This window comes from Argopecten irradians, unplaced genomic scaffold (genome assembly GCF_041381155.1).
Source record: "Argopecten irradians isolate NY unplaced genomic scaffold, Ai_NY scaffold_1420, whole genome shotgun sequence".
NCBI lineage: Eukaryota > Metazoa > Mollusca > Bivalvia > Pectinida > Pectinidae > Argopecten > Argopecten irradians.
In genome coordinates, this window is record NW_027188886.1 from 1 (window position 1) to 7,635 (window position 7,635).

At 39.5% G+C, this 7,635-nt stretch overlaps 1 long non-coding RNA gene across 1 annotated transcript; it reads left to right on the top strand.

The window, feature by feature from the left end:
• Positions 1-5,982: 5,982 nt before the first annotated feature.
• On the top strand, positions 5,983-7,616 carry LOC138314103 (uncharacterized). The gene is made up of 3 exons (XR_011207329.1): positions 5,983-6,078; positions 6,771-6,848; positions 7,500-7,616. It is a non-coding gene; the product is annotated as an uncharacterized lncRNA (long non-coding RNA).
• Positions 7,617-7,635: the final 19 nt, after the last annotated feature.

Genomic DNA, 7,635 nt, shown 5'->3' on the forward strand with positions numbered 1-7,635 from the left:
GATCGACCCGAAAAGTAACAACACTTTGTCGGGACCATGTCAGGATCATTTCATGTCAGTTTCAGCCTAATTGCACCTGTAGAACTTGAGAAGAAGTTCAAAATGTATTTTCAAGATGGCGGCTGTGGCGGCCATCTTGGATTTCGGATCGACCCGAAAAATAACAACACTTTGTCGGGACCATGTCAAGATCATATCATGCAAGTTTCAGCCTTATCACACCGGTAGAACTTGAGAAGAAGTTCAAAATGTGTTTTCAAGATGGCGGCTGTGGCGGCCATCTTGGATTTCGGATCGACCCGAAAAATAACAACACTTTGTCGGGACCATGTCAAGATCATTTCATGCAAGTTTCAGCCTTATCGCACCGGTAGAACTTGAGAAGAAGTTCAAAATGTGTTTTCAAGATGGCGGCTTTGGCGGCCATCTTGGATTTCGGATCGACCCGAAAAATAACAACACTTTGTCGGGACCATGTCAGGATCATTTCATGCAAGTTTCAGCCAAATCGCACTGGTAGAACTTGAGAAGAAGTTCAAAATGTGAAAAGTTAACGCACGGCGCACGGCGCACGGCGGACGACGACGGACGAAACATGACGACTATAGGTCATCCTGACCCTTCGGGTCAGATGACCTAAAAAATACAATCTGGCAAAGGACGAACAAAACTGTCGATCAGAGCATGGATGTGTGGTATGATAATTGCGCTGTAGGTAAAAATACTTTGAACAATTTCATGTCACGGCTCAGCAAAGATGCAGGTCTCTCTGTTAAATACACCAACCATTGTATACGGGCAACATGTATCACGACGCTTGACCAAAAGGGAGTCGAAGCAAGGCACATCATGGGCATAAGCGGGCACAAATCGGAAAACTCTATCAGGTCTTATAGTGAGAGACTAAGTGAAAACAAGAAACGCCAAATTTCGGACATACTAAGTGAAAATGTTGTCCCAGCAAAGTCTCCAAAACTACACAACTCTGTCAACGGAAATGAACTAGCTACATGCTCTTCCAACCTCCAGCTTCCCGACTTTTTAGACGACGAATTCGAAAGTATAATGGCTGACATTACTGCATATGAGCTAGCCGCTACTAGGACAAATGTCTGCAATAACATCCCAATGAGTACATCAGGCTATATTCCAGGAAATTTCCATCTCAATAATTGCAATGTTACCATTAATATCACAAAGTAGAATTAACTGAATCATATAAATACTGACTGTTGTTATGGAATATTATATATGTTATCTTATTTACTGTTTGTGCATTTCTTGAATATCAATAAAATTTCATTGATTTAATACAGTATTTCAGTTGTGTTTTTTGTCAGAACTATAATTATAAAACACATAGTCCGAGGTATTGGTATTATGGTGATGAACATATTATTACCAATAAAATGTTCTTGATTTTACGCGTCATTTAATCACGATGACATCTTCGTCACTGTAATAGTATACACCATGTATGCTTTTTACATAGCGAAAATGAAGCAAAGGTATAATAAAACACTTATTGAATGGGTATATTCGGGAAATAGCACTTTTATGGTTCCCCTCGACACGAACTATTTTCCTCGGCTTCGCCTCGGAAAAGTAGTTCGTGTCTCTGGGAACCATTACAGTGCTATTTCCCTCATACCCATTCAATAAGTGTCTACTATGATATGTTATATAACTGTTACCCATTTGCAGGTTTGTGCCCAACCTGTACAAATACGGAACTGGTAATCCATTTTTTGTTATGGGGGGGGGGGGGGGGGGGGGGGGGGGGGTTAAAAAGTGTAAAAACAACACACACCAAAATTTTTCATGCACCATGAACAAAAGTAACGACTGATTTTAGGTATGAGAAGCGAAAAAAAGTGTTCGAGCACAACGTCAACGATACTCCTCGATACAGAATTCTAACATCAGTTTCGGATAAATACAAATCATATGAAAATAGATAGCATGACACTTGAATCGTGAAAACCCATTGTATACCAGTCAACCAAGGGGGGTCTTCAAGTGTCTACGTATCAACGATGCATGAAGCAAAATACTCACTCTACTACCGGCGATCATTAAAAAGATTAAATTCCCCTCTTCTCCATTTTGATAGTAAGATTTCTCAACAAAACCTACTCACCACTTGAAATCAAGTTTTCTGGAGTAATAAATTTAAAGATAGTGATGAAAGGAGACGGGTAAAATCAATTTTCTCATAAATATAAAAAAATAATCCAAAAAAGAAAGAGAGAACAATAACAATTACAATCTTATAATATAAATACAATTGACGCACCGTACCATAATAAATCAGGAATATATAAATAGTACATACCTTCTTTGAGAACCAAATGACGAACGTAGTAAAAAATATTAAATTTATATCTATTAATACTAATCAGGAAAATATTTACTATTTAGAATAATGAGAAAATTTAACTTTAAAGAGACAATTCACTCAGGCTAATTCTTTTATATAACCAAGAAGCAAATATGGCATAAATGTATTGTTCTACATTTTTTATGAAACATATAACACAAATTATTGACAAATTCCACGTCATGGTTTAGTATTTTAATTGATATCGTTGTAGGGAACAACCAACTAAATGAAAAAAAGACCTTCGAAATGGCCCCTGTGTATACAAGATTGAGCCCAGGATAGAATTCTGACCCGGCCGCTGATTGGCTGGTTAATTATGAATTTCCAAAGTAAAAACTTGTTTTCTGACAGGTAATTATTCCTAGATAACCATGATATGAATTTGGAAATTCAGATTGAAATTTAAGGTAAGAATATCAATATTGATAATTAATAGGTAAAAACATTAGAATTTCATGATTTTTCAGTGTCGAATGCACCCTATTTAAAAATGGCTACCCTGGTGAGAGTTTGAGCAGAAGGACCCCCTCTTTTTTTTCTATCTATTGTTATATGAGAGCATATACTTTAAGTATAGAACATGGTGGCTCATCAGAATTCAATAGTATTAGAAGTAGATGCCATAACGTTTACACTGTGGTCTATGGAAAAGCATTTAGTTGGTTGCTCTCTATATCAAATGTACCGGAAGTAGAACTGTCAGACACCGGAGTTGAGAGAGTCCTTGGATACAAAGGTAAGTCCCCAGATTTTGATAGTACACGTGACACAGACATCATGGATGCTTTCTATTTAAATATTAACAGTAAGTTAATGGCACACAGCATAGAGTCAGGTAATATGCACGGCTGTAGACTTTGGACAGGTGCTTTGACATCAGGTGGGTACGGTCGATTTGCTGTACGGTGGCCAACAGGAGAGAGAACTGATGAACGAGTTCACAGAGTGGTTTGTATGGTGCAGTTTAGGTGGACCCGGGATACCTTTCCCAGCCATGATGGATCAGGTAGGAAAGTTGAAGTCAGTCACCTGTGTCATGAGAAAACATGCATCAATCCTGCACACCTGCACATTGAGACACATGAAACGAATCAAGCCAGGAATCACTGTGCAGCACAGGGACAGTGTTCAAATGACCATGCTCCTGCATGTCTATTGTAGATATCAGGTAAGTTCACTTAGGTTTTATCTTTTTGATTTGCTTTTATAGATTTTAATAGTTGGTTACTGACATAAATATCCTCGTCGACCTTGCAGTCATGGAGTTGATATAATTTTCTCCGCTTTTCGGCTCGCTTTTTCTTACAGGTAAGGGACTGTGCTTTTTCTTTCCAGTATCGGTAATGTTTTTGGTCATTTTCCAGGTTCCTGGCAACAGAACTGCCCTTAGAGATTGGTGACCCTACAGCCTCACATAGTTTGCTGATGGAATGTCCGGGTCCATGGTTGATGCAGTGTACGGCGCTATGAGCTCGACCATCGAAGTTCCGTGTGAAGTTCATACTCTTGGGTAAGGATCTTTTAATTCTTCGATTGGCTGACTCCACCTTTTGTGTATTTAGGTTGTGCGTTGTCTTGGCGATGATGTTGTCTCCAAGGCGCAGATCTAGACACTCATCAATAATGTGGTCGTTTTTTATTCCTTTTGCAATTTTGAAGTCGCTGTCCAGGTATGAACTTTTTTCCAGCCAGTCGCCATTACAGACTAGAGACTTTCTTTTACACGATGTGTGTATCCCTCGGTAACACAGCTTAATGGCCTCACGCGCACGTCGCGCTGATGTCTGTAGTTGTTCTGTGTCGCCAGTATGTAATTTATACATTGCAGACATCTCTGCCTGGCATCTGTTGGCGAGGTCTGCTGAAAATCTGTCTTTCTGTTTTTCTCTCTCGTGTCTTGTAGTGCCAGGCATCATGGGTGCTAGTGATGTTAGTTTTCTTAATGATTTTCTCTGGTTTCTAGCGACGTGTGTGGTATCCAGAAAGTGACGTGGCTGAGTCGATGAGCGCCCACTCTGAAACAGTTCCTCTGCAGCCTTGTATGCCTTGGTGTCGGGGTCGGTCACCAGCTTATCGACCTCAAGTCCATCCTGCAAGATGTCGTCGAGGATCTCCCGGCTCCACTGCTCCAATGGAGGAGCCTATAGGTAGGTTACCCTTACAGGTGGACTGATGTTCATTTTCACAGATGGGTTGGATGTTGCACAGTTTGCTTTTTGTTGCCATAGCAACAATGTCTTTATCCTTTGTGACTGTTTCGGCCGCAAGCTGTACACACTGAGTTCCGGCCTGGAATGGCGTGTGACCTCCTCCAGAATATAGGGAGTTATTGTATGTCCCATCCACGGCAAGGTCAATCAGGTGTTCAGGTCTCCCTCGTAACTTGTTAATTTCTCTCAGGGTTTTCCTTCGGCTTCGTAGATCTCTCTGGTTCGTACTGGCAATGGTGTCGCACACTTTGTTGGCTTGTTTTTGCATACCCCAGTGGGACGGGGCCTTCACGTTAGCGCTTGACAGGATTCGACGTAGAGACGTACTGCTGATTGGAGCTTGACTTAGGCCAACATGGACGCCCCTGTTCATTTTGGCAGCCTTACGACCCTTGGTTCCAACCGCCGTCTCAACTTCTTCGTACAAAGAGTGCATGCTGGACCTGTATTGACATCGGTTACATAGGAGGCGCACGCGGCAGCCAAGTCCCCACGACTTCTCGGTCTTGTAGTCCCACTCCAGCTGGCCCTGGCATTGGTCACTCTTCATACGGTGTCCCTTGTTGGCGTCGTTGAACAATGCCATAGTTTTGTTGATGCAAACAATTCTGTTTGTTGAAATTTCATCCTTCCTGCAATATAGGGGATGAAAAAACCATTATAATATCAATTAATGATCAAATATCGAAAAGAAACCAAAAAAACTGTGTATAAGGACCAGTGATGCTACTAGACACTATTTATTACATTTAAGTGAAAGACCTGTCTACAGAGACCCACTGGTCTCTTTAGACAGGTTCTATACTAATAGGGACCAGGGGTCTCTAATTACAGAGACCCCTGGTCCCTATAGACAGGTTATATACTATACAGAGACCCCTGGTCCCTATTAGCACAGAACCTGTCTATAGGGACCAGGGGTCTCTGTAATTAGAGACCCCTGGTCCATATTAGTATAGAACCTGTCTACAGAGACCAGTGGGTCTCTGTAGACAGGTTATGTGCTAATTGGGACCAGGGGTCTCTAATTGCAGAGACTCACTGGTCTCTTTAGACAGGTTTTATACTAATAGGGACCAGGGGTCTCTATTTGCAGAGACCCACTGGTCTCTATAGACAGGTTCTGTCAAGTGGTGTAGATAAGAAACAGGTAAGTTTTTTTTCTCTGCTTTCACTTGACAGAACTTATAACTTTACAAAATCTTTTTACATGCACTATTGGTCTTTTATACACAGGTTCTTATTTAGCACATCACATTATATATAAACAGTAATAACAAAGAATCAAAGCATATTAACAAAGAATCAAAGCATATGTTGTTAATAATTTGTTAGAATTCAATTATTTTAAATATAACCTGTTATTGATACATGCTCGCTTTATTTTTCAGTTAGTCTTCGAAGATTTCCTTACCTGGATGTTGGTTCTGTGCTGGTCTCCTTTTTTTGGCCGCAGAAATCTGTAGGAAGAGCTACCATCTACAGGTAAGCCCTCTGGAGTATGACACACTTTATCATACATTTTCTTGTCAAGTCTCACTGTGCACTTTTCCTTAGAATCTATCTGTGATTCCCTTGAGATTCGAGCACCTTTGTTGTAAGGAATACATCCTTTCTTAAATAGTTGAGGTTTGTCATTTTTTGTCTTAGCCATTTTCTCTCTTACAGTACTTTACTCTTGGATGATCTCTGGTCAAGTGGTTACTGTCTATTAGACCGTTCTTAATTTGTATAGAGAACATCTCTAAAATAATGAACTTTCACAGCTATAAGTTATTTTCAATGGAGTTGTCTGACAGCAGTTTGACAGGCCATCTTTGTCAGCATCTCCCTGCTCTGCGCAGGCGCCCCTTTACTCTCTTATCATTGTTTATTTATAAACAAAAGGGCTGTGGAGGTCCCCTCCATGCAACCCTAATGTTTCTTCACGGTTGAATTATATGTTTTCTTTCAAAGTCTTTATATCTTCTCTGAACTCTTAGGTTAAATATGTTTCTGTCTGGGATTGTGTCCCCTTGATTAATATCAATATTCCCTGTGTCTTTCTTTCTGATCAGAGATTATCAAATGTATACTCAATACAATACCATAAAAAGCAAAGAAAACCAATCAGTACCATTTCAGTATTTGATATATTGCAATAAATCAATTTCATTGTTATTTCACTTTTTTCACAGTCTGTCCGCGGGTTGGTGTCTGAGGCTGATATTTTAGTCGAGAAGAGTTAGGTTAACAGAACAAGTCCAAAATTACAGGTAAGATATATCCATATAGCATACTGTACTTCTGAGGTGAATACTGTATTATCATTTTATGCTAATTACAGGTAGGTTTGGTTACCATATCTTTTCTGGTAAATTCGGTTATTTTCTTCAGTCCAAGCTTTCTTAGTAATCGTCACTTGAAATTTGGTCATTTAAGTCATGATTCTATTTCTTATATGTAGACTGTTGCTATAATTACAAGATTGTAATTAACACAGGACAGGTGTTTTTCTGTCAGTGTCTTATAATTTTGTCCAAGCTCACCATTGACCATAATCTCCTTTTCTCAGTAAGGGTGCACTTATCACACTATAACTGTTTATTTGTCCAGGTGTACTTGACTGTTACATCTGAGCTTATTTTTAACAGACAGGCTCTGTAAAACCTTTTTGAGGTAAAACCAAGTTTGATATACCTGTTTTGCTTTCAAAATCTTGATATTTTCAATATTTACTGTTGTACCTGATATTCACTGAATTATCTCCCCCTGATTGGGGACCCATCCTATAATTTCATTATATTCAGAAAGGTTAATCATTTTACCAATACACAATCAAAACACCATGAATACTATTTCAATATTTAATGCATAATTTGCAATCAATCAATACATTGTGTAAGTTCAACATTTCATGTTTACAGGATTACTCCGCGTGTGACTGTCCGAAGGTAAAGCCCTGTCCTGGACCAACCGGTTGACCGATCAAGTTCATATCACAGATTTGACATACAGGCGAAATGTACTTTACATCACAGGTGAGCATTGAAATTTTAACCT